This window comes from Elephas maximus, chromosome 21 (genome assembly GCF_024166365.1).
Source record: "Elephas maximus indicus isolate mEleMax1 chromosome 21, mEleMax1 primary haplotype, whole genome shotgun sequence".
NCBI classification, from domain to species: Eukaryota; Metazoa; Chordata; class Mammalia; order Proboscidea; family Elephantidae; genus Elephas; species Elephas maximus.
In genome coordinates, this window is record NC_064839.1 from 69,655,026 (window position 1) to 69,671,996 (window position 16,971).

At 40.4% G+C, this 16,971-nt stretch overlaps 2 protein-coding genes across 8 annotated transcripts in view; one reads left to right on the top strand and one right to left on the bottom strand.

Annotated features, from left to right (window-relative positions):
- Positions 1-16,971, top strand: part of SAP30 (Sin3A associated protein 30) — a 96,266-nt gene that overhangs the window by 29,937 nt on the left and 49,358 nt on the right. For 2 of the 6 annotated variants that reach the window (XR_007514552.1, XR_007514551.1), the window contains exon 5: positions 6,846-8,317. The exons of 1 other annotated variant lie outside the window; for it this stretch is intronic. The gene's annotated coding sequence lies outside the window, so the exon portion shown is untranslated. 3 more of the 6 variants (XR_007514553.1, XM_049863581.1, XM_049863580.1) reach the window with 3 other exon arrangements.
- Positions 1-16,971, bottom strand: part of SCRG1 (stimulator of chondrogenesis 1) — a 40,887-nt gene that overhangs the window by 18,043 nt on the left and 5,873 nt on the right. The window contains exon 1 of one of the 2 annotated variants that reach the window (XM_049863582.1): positions 1,732-1,812. The exons of the other annotated variant lie outside the window; for it this stretch is intronic. The gene's annotated coding sequence lies outside the window, so the exon portion shown is untranslated. Of the gene's footprint in view, positions 1-1,731; positions 1,813-16,971 lie in introns of those variants that run through there. 2 annotated transcript variants of the gene reach the window in all.

Consider the following 16,971-nt stretch of genomic DNA (forward strand, 5'->3'; position numbering starts at 1 on the left):
AACAATCAATGCAGAGAATACAGAATTATAAGCAAGACTTTTCTAGTTAAGCAATAAATCATTGCCACCATCTTGTAGGTAGGAAAATTGCAAATTTTGGTTCTGTAAGAGTATTTGGCACCAGCAAGCTTTTGAATGGTTGGAGTTAAATGGAGACTTAAAAAGAAGAATTATCTCATTTGACAGCCAAAACTAACAGGGTGATGTAGTTTAAGTTCAGACTTTTATGGTACAGTGCTCATACAGGCGGCTTATGTCAGGTCTGGGCACGGGCATTAAAAGCAATGGAATGAAATGAAGTTGATGAATTAGAAAGGGCAGTCCATTTTCAAATGTCTTTCAAAAGGCAGTAAGAGAGAAGCAAGAGCTACAGAAGCAAATGAAAATTTGACAGTCCAGAACTTGACGTTTGAAATATCAAAACTACAGTTCAGAGGCTAGCTGAGGGTAATGCGTGCCCAGGGGCAGTCTCTAAGTTGTGCCTCCCCACCCCCCAATTTCAAGATGAATAGACATTAATAGTTACCCATCAGCAGGAACACCTTCCCTTGTCTTGTCCTGGCTGCCTCAGTCAGGTGCCTTTCACATTTGTGGCACCTCCGAATGTCATTCAGTGCCTTGTCTGGCACGCCCTTGGACTAGTGCCCTCCCCTCCCTCCCCTATGCCTCTGCTATAGTTGGGAGAGATTAACAGCTTAGTCTGCGATGTTTCCCATTTCTCGTTCCTGGAAGATGAAAATTTATAAATTTTCTCTTTTTTTCCTTATTAACTGTCTAAGAAGAGGTTTGTGCTAGAATGACAGAGAGTCCTAAAGTGACACTTGTTGAAGTGTGTGATAAAGGAACAGAAAAAGTGTCAGAAAGTGGCTAAGTCTTTCAAACATCCTTAAAGCAGACATGATCAGCTCAAATACCAAGAGACCTTCACAGTGGAAAAACAAAGTTCAAATCCTCCCAGAAAGGAATCTGCAGAGCAGGCTGGAAGATAATGTTAACATTTAGCCTCACATATTCTAATTGTTTTCCTGGCCACCATAAGTTGTCTTCACTGGACAAAAGGACTAGGACCCATGTGAGCTTTTTGTAGCCTGTGTAACTAACTTAAGGAATTTTAAAGAATGTTTTCTAAAGGGAAAAAGGTTCCCTTTATCTTAGCAGTACAGATACTGTGTTGTGTTCCATGGTGGGGACAGCAAGGATGAATTCGATGAATTCCCTCTTTGTATCACACACTTAATACTCGTTTCTTTTCAGGAATGAGGATTTTTTAAAAGCAACAAACATTTCCTTTCTTAGATATTGCAGTTAACTTCGTATAGAATATAAAATACAGAGATACAGTCACTGCATTAAAATATATTGTATACCTTTCATCATCCTCATATAGCTCTGAGGGTTGGGTTAACAAGGCCCTGTTTGTGAGGGACTAGAGTCAGACTAAATGTGGACATTAATTATTAAGAAGCTACCTCTTCTTAAACCTATGATTAAATGACCTTCCCAGTCAAGGAGTATACATTTTCTATTCTCTTTCGGTCTGATTCTTTTCTTTTATCCTAACCAGCATCATCTTTTTCACAGTGCACGTACCATCTCCTCAGAAAATCTGTTTCTGTCTTTCCCTTCTGACTCAACACATACCTACACTTCTGCTATAATCCATAGCAACAGCTTGGAGTAAATGACATGAAATGGCCTTTAAAAAGAAAAATGGAAAAAAAAAATACATACCTTTTTTTCCCTTTCTTCTTTCCTTCCAGCCTTCTTGACAGAGGAATCTTCTTAAATGCTCCAAGTCACTGGCTGAGTTTAGGAAAGAGAGGAGAGGAGGTGCTGGAAGGAGGTCTTTACAAATGAGTCTTTGTCTGCCTTGCCTCTTGCCTGGGATTGACAGGCTCACTGCTCCAGCCAGGACTAGGGGAAGGAGTGGAGTGGAAGGAAGACAGGGCTGCAAGAACTGCCTCCTTGGATCCTTCCAAACCAGGCAAGAACAAACTAAATAGCTTCTTTGCAGAGAGTAATAACTAGTCTATACAAGAACCTCAAGGAGGCAGACTCTTGGAGCAATAAAATATAAAGCCTGAGGGATATAAAAAGAACACAAGAGAGTGATTTTTCCTTAAGAGAATTGGGGGGGGGCAGGGGGTGAGGAGGAAAAGAAGAAGAAAAAGAATAAGAGAAGAAGGAGAATGTGGAATGGCTGATATAATTTAGGAAGATAGCTGAACACTTCTTCCACTTTCATAGAGGAGGAGGAGAAGGAGGAAGAAGACAAGGGAGGGAAGAAAGGTGGAATGGGTAATACAATTTAGGAAGATAGCTGAGCACCTCCTCTGCTTTCATGGTTGCTTTGTGTTTTTTCATCAAGTTCTCCTCACCAGCAAGATCTCTTATTGCAACGTTTTGGCAGAAGATAAATTCCAACTCATAGTCCAGTGTTCCTGCCGCTCCCGCAAAGAGTCATTACCAGCCAATAGAAAGCAAAAATAAAATGGCTAAAGAAGAAATCTATTCTGTGTCTCAGAAATAAAGGCACACGTGGGATTTCACTCTGTTTTGAGCAAACTGTACTGGAATTGTAGCATCTGTTAAGTATCCTTTAGGATGTTTTTGTTTGTTTTTTAATTCAGTTTGGAGTAGTCTTGCTGGAGTTAGAAATGTTATAAAAGTAAGAATTATCTAGACAGAGAATGAAGGCCAAGGTATTCCAGGTCACATTAACAAAGGTATGAAGGTAAAAAAGAAGGTGATAACTTTGGGAGATTACAGGTAGTTTGGTCTGGGTGGAGCTAGGGCATAAGTAGGAGCTAAAAAAGCTAGGGAGATAAAATTGGAGACATAGAAAGAGGTAAGTTCATGAGGTACCTCGTAAATATGCCATGCTAAATTTTTAAAATTTTATCCTGAAGGTGCCTGGAACAATGACGAAAAATATTAAAAGGATAAATGCCCTGGCTGCCCTGTGAAAGAAAGATATGGTGGGAAGGAGAGAGGCAGGAAAGAGGGAGAACAGAGCCTCTTGAAATAATCCAGAAAAGAAGATATTTAGGAAGCAAAATAAAGGGTTTTTCATTAATTAGGTATTTACGTTTAGGGTAGAAGTAGCTGAGAGAAAGGAAGAAGATTTTACTTTTCAAGGCTTAGTTCCCCAGGTGGATGGTGCTTCTACTCGTTAAGGAAAAAGAATACCAATGGAAGAGCAGCTTTGGCTGGAACACAAGTGGGGAGATAGAAATAAGTTAGTTTGTGAACGGTGAGTTTAAGGAACCGTAAGTGCAATTGGGAATGTGTTGTAGGCAGTTGGATAAATGGACCTAGAACTCAAGAAAGAAATCTGGGGTAGGGAATTAGTTTGTCATCAATGTAGGACAAACATGGCTGTGCATACCACTTTAACCTCACTTCAAAGTTCACGAGCTCTTACCGTGTGCCAGGCACTTCACATGTCTGGCTCATTTACTTTGCCCTATCACCCCATGCTCTTCACCATTGCCCTATACAGCCTTTCAGAACAGATAACAGAGTGAGAAGAGAATAGATCAGAACCTTTACCGACCCGTGGCAAGTAAGGGGCAGGTAGAGAACTCGGAAGGAAACAGACAAGGGGTGGCCAAAAGAGTACCGGAAAAATTAGGAGAGTGTGGCTATGGAAGCAAAGGCAGAACATTTCAAGAACGGAGGTGAGAGGAAGTGGCGCATGCATACCCGGAAATGGAGGTACATGGAGCAAAGTGAAGGCCAACAGAACCAGATGCAGTTATTAGCCTTGAAAGAGATCGAATCTCTATTTGGTCTCCCTTCCACTGAAGCCAGAGCAAGTGGCGTGGAATTCAGGAAAGGAGATGAGAGGCGCGTGTGCGGTTGACTGCACATTTGCTTTGCGTATGTAAATAGAAGCCTCCTGGAATCCTTACTAAATAAAGGTCATGCCACAGATAGGTTAATTCGTTAAATGTGGGGAAATACGTCATTAGCAGGAGAGAAGTGGAAACTCCTCAGCCTTCCCTCCATCTTGAGAGCTGTCCATCCTGTCTATCCTGAGAAGATCTAGACCAGAAATATAGGGCCAACAATCTGATTTTCTCTGTGTATGGATCCCCTCTTTTCTTCTTTTCCTTCTCGTTTCCCTTTCTGTCTACTTGTTTTTTCACTTCCCTTATTGCATTGCTTGTTTTGTCTTCTTGTATCTGAATTCACAGCTGTTCATAATAGTTGATTGGTTTTTATATTCAGCAATATTAAGATCCATGCAATATGCCTGGCATTGTGCCCTTGCATGCCTGTTTCCAGTTCACAGCAGCTCCTGGGTACCTGTCTCATAGCCTCTGGATCGTGTCCCTGGTCACACAGGAACGTTTCCCCTCAGAAACACGTTAGGACCGTGGCTTCCTCGTCCTGTGTTCTGAAATATTTATTGATTACTACCAGAACACGCCATCATTTCTAGGGAGAATTATTAAACATTGTTAAGTTAAATCATTTCTGGGAGAATTATTAAACATTGTTATGTTAAAAAATATCTATTACTGTACTCACTCTACCCAAGCATGATCCTCTCTGTAAAACTCCTCTCACTGGTATAATGATGTATAAGAATAAACTGAAGTGTACACATGAAGATTGTGGAAATGGCAAATGTTTTGTGAGCCACATACTATTTACCACAATAAAAAATATATTTTGGCAAAAAAAAAAAAAAAAATGCCTAATGCTGTTCATCAGGATATCCATTGGAGAAGCACTTGAATTGCCAACCAAGGCCTGCAATTAGGAAACCTGTCCTTGTCATTTTTAATTCGGGGCTCATATCTGAAGCCACTATTTATGTTCTTGTACATGGAGAAGACTTTTTTTCTTTTTTTGTCTTGCCCAATGGGGCTGTTAGTTACTCAGGCCACTTGTTGAATCCCAAATTATGTTGCTCTGGAGACAGCTGCAGGTCTCTCTGAGAAAGCCCCTGGAGCTTCCCAAAGTGAAGCTCTTATGTGACATGTATATTTTAAGTAAGTCCGTCCAAATATGCTGTCCAGATTTCTAGAAAATATGTTCAGCTATTTTTTATGTGATGCTCTAATAAGCAAACAGTTTGGGGGTGTATGTGTGCTTTTTGGACATATTATCATATCACTCTTATGTCAATTCAGGTTTGTTACAAATAGAAAGTTGCCTCCACAAAGTAGTGGTGGAGTCAATTCAGGAGTAGAGGATCATTCGCATAGAAGTTAAGCAATTGTGTTGATGATAGTGGTATTAAACTTGAAAAGTGATCTGATAAATATTTCCTAAAAAAAGCAAACAGTAACAACAAAATACTTCTAACCAGATGAAGTATCAGGAGATGTCTCAGATATAAATAATTTCAGACATTGGACATCTTATGCTGGTGAGCAAAAATGGTGGCAGACATAGCACTCTTCCTCTGATTTCCACTGGGAGCTCATGCATATGCCCTGATTTAGAATCTGCCGTGCCTCTGTTCCATAACTGACCCTTTTCTCTCAGTTCCCTCAGGCTTACATCCTTCTGGAATCACTGATGGTAGTAATGTGGGGAGAAGCAGCAGCTGATTTCAGCTTTCATAATTCAGATCCTCCCAGGAGATGGGTAGGACCTGCTTATGTGTATATCCTTGATAAGAGACATTTCAAAACAACTACACTAATTGAAAACTAATTTACAATATGTTTGTTGAAATGCTACTGAACTACAGACAAATTTACCTTTGAAAATTACCTTTAAAATCTTTCATTAGTTAAAAGAAACAATTAAGCTGCATTATTAACTTGGTTACTTTTGAACTTTTGATTAAAACTGTTTTGAATTTTCCCTTAAGATTTCCTCTTATCTTGGGACATTTCCGCTCAGAATGGTTTTTACAACTGGATTGAACAGGATAACTTTTATTACCCAAATTTAGCATTATGATACTGAAGTGAGACTTACAAAAACAAACTCCATTGAGAAGTCTCAAGTGAGCTTCTTGAGGAGACAGCAGAATTACCAAGGAGCTGTTATGTAAGATGTTGCACTGAAGCTACTACAAGTACAGGACGAGAAATACTTCTGAGAGGCCTTCGTACTGGAATACAATTTCTATGGTATGATGTACTTGGCAACTGCTAGGATTCCCACATGGGCAGCTCTGGCTATAACTGATGATAGTAGGGCCAGTCTTCTTGATCAAAAGGTTTAGTCAGCATAGCAGACACAAGACCTCTTTTATCTGGGCATACAGAGGAAGGCATTGGCTGGGAGTGCTGGACTTTTTCCACGGCATTTATACAGAGAGGTTGTGAGCACCATGAGTAACACACTCTTTAAATGTGATAGAAATAAAGTCAGAAAAATGAACATTACAAGAGAAGTGTGTCGAGAGAAACTGACTAGTTTTAGGAGCCTGTGGAATACTTAAAGTGCATACTAATGTTAAAATGAGAATAAAATTTGGCAGAAGAGGAGGCCAAGATGGAAAAGAACTTGAAAATAATTCCCTTGATTTCTTGGCAGTCTATAAGAAGCACTGGACTGAGAGTGAATAAAATCACAGCCTGGATCCCAGCAGTAATTTTGTGGTTTGTTGGCAATAAACCTACTCACTTATCAAGCTTAGAAAGATTAAGTGTGTCAGTGTTGGTTTTTGTAGATCCTGAATTATTGCCCTAAACTTCTCAAGGTAGCTTCACAGGTACGAGCATCTGGTCGATTGATAATGCTAACATTAATAGTAATGATGCTAGTAATAACAACGACATTAACTGCCATTGCCAAGTCTGCTAAACACTTTACAAATTGTGGCTCATTTAATTCTAACTACATACTAATGAAAACCCATTGCCATCAAACAGGGCTCCAGGAATTGGTGGAATACCAACTGAGATGTTTCAACAAACGGATGCAACACTGGAAGTACTCACTCATCTATGTCGAGAAATTTGGAAGAGAGCTACCTGGCCAACCAACTGGAAGAGATCCATGTATGTGCCCATTCCAAAGAGAAGTGATCCAATGGAATATGGAAATTATAGAACAATATCATTAATATCACATGCAAGTAAAATTTTGCTGAAGGTAATTTAAAAAACAGTTGTAGTAGTATATCTACAGAGAACTGCCAGAAAATCAAGGAAGATTCAGAAGAGGACATGGAATGAGGGATACTACTGCTGATGTCAGATGGATCTTGGCTGAACACAGAGAACCAGAAAGATGTTTACCTGTGTTTCATTGACTACTCAAAGGCATTCGACTATGTGGGTCATAACAAGTTATGTATAACATTGTGAAGAATGGGAATTCCAGAAGGCTTATTGTGCTCAGGCAGAACCTGTACATTGACCAAGAGGCAAACAGACCAAACAGAACAAGTGGATATTGTGTGGTTTAAAATCAGACAATTTGTGCATCAGGGTTGTATCCTTTTATCATATTTATTCAATATGTATGCTGAGCAAATAATCAGAGAAGCTGGACTGTATGAAGAAAAACACAGCATCAGGATTGGAGGAAGGCTCATGAACAGTCTGCAATATGCAGATGACACAATCTTGCTTGGTAAAAGTGAAGAGGACTTAAAGCACTTACTGAGGAAGATCAAAGACTACAGCCTTCAGTATGGATTACACCTCAACATAATGAAAACAAAAATCCTCACAACTGGACCAATGAGCAACATCAACATAAACGGAGCAAATATTGAAGTTGTCAAGGATTTCATTTTACTTGGATCCACAATCAATGTCCAGGGAAGCAGCAGTCAAGAAATCAAAACATGAATTGCATTGGGCAAATCTACTGCAAAAGACCTCTTTAAAATATTCAGAGAGTAAAGATGTCGCTTTGAGGACTAAGGTGTACCTGACCCAAGCCATGATATTTTCAATCATGTCATATGCATGGGAAATCTGGACAACGAATAAGGAAAACCGAAGAAGAATTGATGCCTTGGAATTATGGTGTTGGTCAAGAATATTGAATATACCATGGACAGTCAGAAGAACGAACAAGTTTGCTTGGAAGAAATGCAGCCATAGTACTCCTTCGAAGCGAGAATGGCAAGATTTCATCTCACATACTTTGGTTATGTTATCAGGAGGGACCACTTCCTGGAGAAGGACATCATGCTTTGTAAAGTAGAGGGTCACCGAAAAAGAGGAAGACCCTCGACGAGATGGATTGACACAGTGGCTGCAACAATGGGGTCAAACATAACAACAACTGTGAGGATGGAGCAGGATCGGGCCACATTTCATTCTTTATACATAGGTTCGCTATGAGTTGGAAATGACTCAATGGCACCTAACAGCAACAAACTTACAAGGTAATTTTTCAGAGGGAACAACAGAGGCTCAAAAAGATTAAGCAACTTAATCAAGATCGCCCAGCTGTTAAGTCATGGAACTGAAACTGGAAACACAGACATACTTCAAAACTATGCTCTGGGACCGTTTCCTCAATAAACAGTAAAAAGAATAGAGATATTAGAGGATCTAGAATAACAATACTATTTAAAAACATTTAGCCCATAATCTGTGCATGAATGAACCATACCTACTGTCTGTGAATCATAGATCATCACTCCTAGTGTGCCTCCTCAATCTATTTTCTGATGATGCTTGGCTTGAAATAATTCTTACCTGGACACTTATAAACTAAAATCAGCTGAATTGAGTTTCTTACAAAATCGGATATGGAAAATTGCCAAAATGCCACTCAGTCCCTTGGATAGAGTTTCCAAGTTATAGTAGGGGTAAAATTATAGTGCCAGGCACTCAGGAAATAATGGTTGCATGAATGAGTGACTGAAGTTCTTGGGTAGCGGATAGGTTCTTGGGGACTTTCACTTTTCAATAATTTCCTATTGTGTGCCTACTGTGTACTATGATTGACATTGTAGTGTCACTGAGGATGAAGTTCAGCAGCTAGCCACCACAGTTTTTTCAAGACTTTCTCCAAAGTGTGGACTACTTACCACAAACTAGGCTGCTAAACCCTACTGTAAAGCCTCAGTTTGCTCATTTGTAAAATAAGAGCTTTGGCTGATTTCTTTATGGTCCCTTTCATTTCCCACTTTCTGTGGACATGATTCTCAATATTTGTTTTTAAATAACCTTTATTTTAGAACAGTTTTAGACTTACAGAAAAATTGCAAACATCATACAGAGACTTCCTATATACCCCACACCTTGTTTCTCCTGTAATTAACACCTTTCAGTGGTATAGTGGAGCCCTGGTGGTGCAGTGATTAAGAGCTACGGCTGCTAACCAAAAGGTCAGCAATTCGAATCCATCAGCCACTCCTTGGAAACCGTATGGGGCAGCTCTATTGTGTCCTATAGGGTCACTATAAGTTGGAACCAACTGAACGGCCACAGATTAGTATAGTACATTTGTTACAACTGATGTACCAATATTGATACATTATTATTAACTAAGGATTCTCTGAATGATGCAACGTGCTCAGATACTAACTGAAAGGTTTGGAGATTTGAGTCCACCCACAAGACCCTCGGAAGCAAGTCTTGGCAATCTATTTCTGAAAACTCTGTCATCGTGAACCCTGTGGAGCACAATTCCACTCTGACACACAGGTGTTGGAATTGACTTAATGGCAACTGGTATTACTAACTAAAGTCTATACTTTATTCAGATTTCCTTAGTTTTTACCTAATGTTCTGTTCCAGAATCCCACCCAGGATACCACATCGCATTTGGTTGTCATGTTTCTTTGAGCTCCTCTTAACTGTGAGTTTCTCAGACTTTCCTTGTTTTTGAGGACCTTGGAAGTTCTAAGGAGTATTGGTCAGGTATTTTGTAGATTACTCCTCATTTGAAATTTTTCTGATGTTTGTGTTATGATAAAATGTGTGTTACATGCTTTTTTGGACAAATATCACAGAGTTAAAATGCCATTTTCATCATATCAAGGGTTGTTGTTGTTAGGTGCCGTCGAGTTGGTTCCAACTGATAGAGACCCTATGTACAACAGAATGAAACATTGCCTGGTCCTGTGCCACCCTCACAATTGTTATGTTTGAGCCCATTGTTGCAGCCACTGTGTCAATCCATCTCATTGAGGGTCTTCCTCTTTTTCACTGACCTACTTTACCAAGCATCATGTCCTTCTCTAGGGACTGATCCCTCCTGATAATATGTCCAAAGTATGTGAGACAGTCTCACCATCCTTGCTTCTAAGGAGCATTCTGGCTGTATTTCTTCCGAGACAGATTTGTTTGGTCTTTTGGCAGGGTCACTATGAGTTAGAATTGACTATATCAAGAGTACCTGCTATCAATTTGGCTTATCACTGTTGATATTAACTTTGATCATCTGGCTAAGGAATGTTTATCAGCTTTCTTTTCCACTGTCTTAGTTACTCTTTATCCACCCCTTTCTATTCTGTACTCTTTGGAAGGCAGTAACTATGCACAGCCCTGCCTAAGGAGTGAGGAATTTTGTTCCACCTCTTGGAGGCTGTGTATCTACATCAATTATTTGGAATTCTTCTGGACAGTAGATTTGTCTGTTCTCCACAATTTACTTATTCAATTACTTATGTCAGCATGTATTTATGAATATTTATTTTGTACTTGAAATTTGAACCCAACATTACCTTTTTTTTTTTTTTTTTGGTGCTCAAATTATTCCACGTTTGGCCATTGGAAACTTTTCCAGTTGACTCGTGTCCCTTTGACATATCCCCACCAAGCTGGGCTTCATTTCTTTTTTATATTCTAACATTATGAGATGCTCCAGGCTCAACCTGTATATTTCCTGCCCCAGCCCTAGAATCAGCCATTTCTCGAAGAAGCCCTAGTTCCTTTTATTGGAGGACGGTTTAGAAACCAACATCTAGTTACTAGGTGTGTGTGTTGTTACTGAGGTGTCATTGTTTCTAGGCTCTCTCTGCTGACAGAGCAAGGAAATTTACGTGTGTATACTAACCCATGTATACCCCCTAATTTCTATATGTAGCCATCTGTACCTATATGGAGCCCTGATGGTGCAGTGGTTAAGTGCTCGGCTGCTAACCTGAAACGTCAGCAATTCGAATCCACCAGCTCTGCAGGAGGAAGGTGTGGCAGTCTGCTTCCATAAAGATTTATAGCCTTGAAAAACCCTATGGGGCAGTTCTACTGTGACCTATAGGGTTGCTCTGAGTTGGAATCCAATCAATGGGAATGGGTTTTTTTTTTTTTTTTTTGTATCTATTTTTTTTTTTATGTCAAGGCAAACATGAGTTTATACTGATATTACCAACTCTAATCCATTACCACATGAGTCATTCTAGTCTCCTTCACTTGTTATCTGTAACCTCATACTTCAACAGGGAAAAACCTGGCTCCCACTATCTGCCATTTACTTAATTGTTCAATTCCAGTATACACGTATAGCAGTATCAGAATGATTAATTTGCACCCCTATGGGAAACAGTTTTATCCGCTGGAGTACAGTGCTTATGTCCAGTGTCTTACAGACTCCACTTATCTCCAGTGTTGCTTAGATCAGCACTTCACACCCCTATCCCCCCACCCAGCCACTCACACACACTCTTCAGTAAGCTTGTTTCATACATTCATAGTACAGTTAGATTGTTTTGTTATACATTCTACATTCCATCCTGGAATCCCCTAACCTCCTAAATAATATTTTTAAATTTGCATACATTAAGGTTACCCTTTGTGCTGTAGAAGTCTATGGGTTTTGACAAATACATGGTGTCACGTACCTACCATCATACTATCATACAGCATAAACTCGCCGTCCTAAAAATCTGTGCTTCACTTATTCAGCCCTCAACCCTGGAAAACTATGAATCATTTTCCCTCTACAGTTTTACCTTTTCCAGAATGTCATATATTGGATTCATACAGTATGTTGCTTTTTCAGACAGTAGCAATATGTATTTAAGATTTATCCGGGCATTTTTGTGCCTTGATAACTTATTTTTTATTACTGAATAATATTCCATTATATGGATGTACCACAGTGTGTTTATCCATTCACCTATTAAAGGTCATCTGGACTGCCTCCAGTTTTTTGGCAATTATGAATGAATCTGCTGCTATAAACATTGCATGCAGGTTTTAAGTGGACTTAAATTTTCAAACTAGTTGGTCTGTATTTTTTTTAGCATTTGTTTTTCAGGAACAACCCTTCCTTGCTGGCTGGTAGTCATCTGGCCTTTACGTGGCTTCTTAAATCCACTCCTACTACTACTGGTTGCTGTCGCGTCACCTCTGACTTAGGGCCGCCCCGTGCGTTTCAGAGTAGAACTATGCTCCACATGGTTTTCAACGGCTGATTTTTCAGAAGTAGATTTCCAGGACTTTCTTTTGAGGTGACTCTGGGTAGACTTGAACCTCCAACCTTTCTAGGTGGATTTGAACCTCCAAACTTTCAGTTAGTGGAGCATGTTTAAAAAATTCTTGGTGGCAGCATCTGACCTCCTCTAACTTCACAAGGAGGAAAGAGAATCAAGATCAACAGCCCAAGGCTGATTCCTATGAAATGGAGGTCAGTTATGCCTCCTCCCTCCGCCATCTTCACCAATTCTCACACCAGCTGTCCCTCCCACGGCACCGTCTACTTCTCTGCTGAGTTTGATCATTCATTGCAGTGCCACGCAGAACTCACACACAGTACTTATGATTATGGGTTTTACTAGGGAAGTAACAGGTTACAGTTCAGGTTCAGGAACACTCAGGATACAGTTCTTCCATCAGGACAGCCTCTTCTCAGTGGTGCCCACAAGCATACCTCTCTCTGGCCCTTGGCCTCTGCCCTGCTCAGGCAAGTGCTACAAAGCTCTTTCAGCTCTACAGATACGTGAAAGAGACACCCCACTCTACCAGTAAGCCTCGTCCTGAAGGTGCTCAGCTCTAGCTCTGTGGGTCTGCAAACCTAGCTCCACCAAGTGCCTGGAGGCATCCTGCCCCTCCAGCAAGCTTCCTGTGCAAAGGCACTCAGCTTTCTCACTCCATGGGCCAGGAAGCCCAATGTGCAGTCTCCTGCCAGTCTCTCCTGTGCCGTTTCTCTGCTACTGCTTCTCTGCCACTGCTTCTCAGCTGTGTTCAGTGTTACAGTTCTCTCTGTCCCCCTTTCAGTCTCCTGGTTCCAGGAGCTTCTCAGCACAAGGATCCCGGGTCCAAATGACACACCCTGCTCTGGGTTCTTCTTCCTTGGTGGTAGAGAGATCCTCTTCTCCCGCCTCTGGTATGGCTCATTTTAAGCCTAGTAGGATGGTAAAGGAAACCCTGGTGGCATAGTGGTTAAGTGCTATGGCTGCTAACCAAAGGGTCGGCAGTTCAAATCTGCCAGGTGCTCCTTGAAAACTCTATAGGGCAGTTCTACTCTGTCCTATAGGGTCACTATGAGTTGGAATTGACTTGACACCACTGGGTTTGGTTTGGTTTGGTTTAGGATGGTAAAACTGACCAATTCCCTCATTAGGGTTCCATATACCTTATTAGCATGGTCCCACCCAATCATTTGGTGGGAGTTACAAAGACCATAGCTAGAAAGACCATGTTAAATAATTCATTGCACCACAACATGTTAACTGTACCACATAAATAGGAACTGCAAAATATAGCTATTTAAAAAATAATAAATGCTTTTAAATAATAAATATGTTCAGAATCGGGAAACATTTTAATAAAAATATAAACAATGAAACCATATTTTACGGAAAAAAGGACCTTAAATTTAGGGCAATTTAGCAGTGTTTACATTTAATGTTCTTTGAAATATGAGCACACCTGTGGTCTACTACCACCAGGGCTAGTGCTACAGCTGCTAACCAAAGTGTGGGCAGTTCGAATCTGCCAGGTGCTCCTTGGAAACTCTATGGGGCAGTTCTACTCTGTCCTATAGGGTCGCTATGAGTCGTAATCGACTCAACGGCACTGGGTTTGGTTTTTTTTTTGTTTTTTTGTGGTCTGCCAAGACCATTTCTTTTATGTTGCAAATAGGGAAATTTATAGGTGTTAAGTTAACTGTGAAAGCTTTCCTTTATTATTCCCTAACTGCAATAAAACACATTAAAAATTACATGTTTGGAAATCCAAATAAAAGCATTTGCAAGTGGAAATAGTAAATACAATATAGTATTAGATAATTAAAACCAGTTCCCTTTATATGTGTATGTATCAGATAGAACATGAAATGCCAAGAAATAGTAAGCAATGGAAACACTTCCCCTGGATATTTCATCTCCAAACACATGCTAAGTTTTACGTACAATATAATCCTATGAAAACATAACTTGTTGTCCCATAGGATGTGGGTACGCATTATAGTGGGAGACGAATATGTCCATCAAAAGTCCAAAACATAATACAGTTCTAAAATTAAAAAAGTGAAAAAAAAAAACAAACCCTTCTGTAACACAGCTTTCTATCAAATGGCAAGTTAGTCTTTAGTACTAATATTCCAAAGAAGGCTTCTTCTTTGGAGATGAATCAATAGAAATTACTCCCAAATCATTACCACCTTACAAAATTTTTACTATATTTTCCCACAGTATCCAGGTGACTTTTGCTGGGAGGTTTGTCCAGTATGGATCAAGTATAATATATCCTGACATCAGAAAGTTTTAAAACTGTATTCTATGATTTACTTTGTGTCTAAAGTTACTTGATATAAAATATTTGAGAAAATGGAGAAGGTAAAATACCAGTGAGAATGAGGGGGTTTAAGAACAACATGCCATGTTGCTAGGTGCCCTTGAGTAGGCTCCGAACAACATTGACCCCATGTACAACAGAACAAAATGCTGCAAGTTCAATGTATTTTCTCTCTTCATAATGCTTATGATCTTTCTAATGTCAGAAAATTAATGAATCTAATGCCATTTTAGAAAATGCTTGGATTTTCTTCCCTGACTTAAAAGGTTCTGGAGTTTCTCAGCTAGGAAACTGTCTCCCTGAGAGGTGAGGACTAGTTTACTGAGAAGCCTGGAGAGTCCGGGCCTTTAGACCAGCAGAAGGAGTTTGGGAGAGAATCCTGGGACTCTGATTCTGTTTGAAGTAGACCAGGCCTTATGTTTCATTATATGGCAGATTCTGTAGCTGGATCATATCCCTTTTAGTATAAAAGATCATCACAGAGAAAATCCTCCTTCTATCCCTCCTTTCATTGCCCCTTCTCCATGTGACAGGGTGCCCTTCATAGTTGCTTCCAATGTCCTGGAATCTCTTCCTATTCTTTGTATTGAATTGCATCCCCCCAAAATAAGTGTTAACTTGGTTAGGCCATGACTCCCAGGATTGTGTGGTTGCCCTCCACGTTGTGATTTTCCTGTGTAATAAATCATAATCTCTGCCTGTGGTTAAAGGGGATTAGCCTGGAACATAGCACCTTGCTCAGGTCACATCCCTGAGCCAATGTAAAGGAAGTTCTGTTGGGGTGTGGCCTGCACTGCCTTTTATCTTACAAGAGATTAAAGGAAAGGGAGGCTAGTGGGGGGTGGAGGGAGACCTCATACTGCCCAGAAAGCAGTGCCGGGAGCAGAGCACGTCCTTTGGACCCAGGGTTCCTGTGCAGAGAAACTCCTAGTCCAGGGGAAGACTGATGACAAGGACCTTCCTCCAGAGAGAGAAAGCCTTCCCCTGGACCTGATGCCCTGAATTTGGACTTGTAGCCTACGACTGTGAGAGAATAAATTTCTCTTTGTTAAAGCTACCCACTTGTGGTATTTTTGTTATAGCAGCACTAGATGACTAAGACAGCTCCCGTGAAGATCTATGCTCCATATCCTTCTACTTTACCTCTCAAGTAGGAAGAAAACTCATAAGCATCTCAGACCAATCTATTCCTAAGTGACAATTTTTACCTGTTCCAACTTCTCAGAAACATTCCTAGTGATTTGAAACTTAGTATTTTTTTCTAGCTACAGAAGCGCCAAGATGGACCAAGATCTTTGCCAAACCAAATGAACCCCGTTGCCATTGAGTTGATTCTGACATATAGCAACCCTACAGGACAGAGTAGAATTGCCTCATTTTCCAAGGAGTAGCTGGTGGATTCCAACTGCCAACCTTTTGGTTAGCAGCTGAGCTCTTAACTACTGCACCACCAGGGCTTCAAGATCTTTGATAGTTTCCTGAATATTCTTAAATATGCCAGTAAAAGGTGAGTAGATATATATGTCTCCGGGGAAAGGAGATTTTGTGGCTTTACAAAGACTATTCTTCCGAATATGCCCCTGGGATGCCAAACCAAATTTACCTAAGGCCAAGGATCCTCCAGAAGGAAAGGGATCAAGACCCTACCTCCTGCTCTTTTGAGAGTCAATATAAATAGAAGTCTCTGAAACCCTGAGCTAGCCCTGAGATCCTCTGGTAGAAAAAAAAAAAAAAAATCAGAGATCTCCCAGGAAGAAAGAGGGAGTCTGGCATAGTGACTTAGGCTCAACTCCAGGGCCTGGAGGTTTGTGGGGGACAGCTTACTCTAGATACAGTGTGTGGCTGTGGGTAGAAACCCAATTAGCCTTGACCACTTTGGCAAAGCCGTCATGTTTGGGGAACAGTGGCTGATTGTGTGAATGTAAACCAGTAAGCTGCTGTCATCTTGGGAACATGTGGGAAGTACCACCCTGCTGCCTGTACAGGGTTTTGCAGCAACAAGGACATCCTTACAGCTGTGGGCAAGGACACACTAGAATGGAACCTGTCAGAACCGGTTGTCAATAGCAACACCACGTAGAAGTGATGATTAAACCTGGAAGCTGTTAATGAACTGGTTTGTTCTCTCCACATGAAATATTGAAACAAGACTAATCCCTTTGTACTGAGTTAAGTTCCAAGGGTTCTGGACAATTTGGGGAATGAAAAGTCCTTCAGTGAGAGATACAAAATTACCTACAGTAATTTGAGCACATAATTGAAAAATGAAGAGTGAAGCCCAAATTTTGTGTCCTAAACTGAAGGAGGTCATAAAATTATATTAATATGCCAGTGTTCATTATGAATC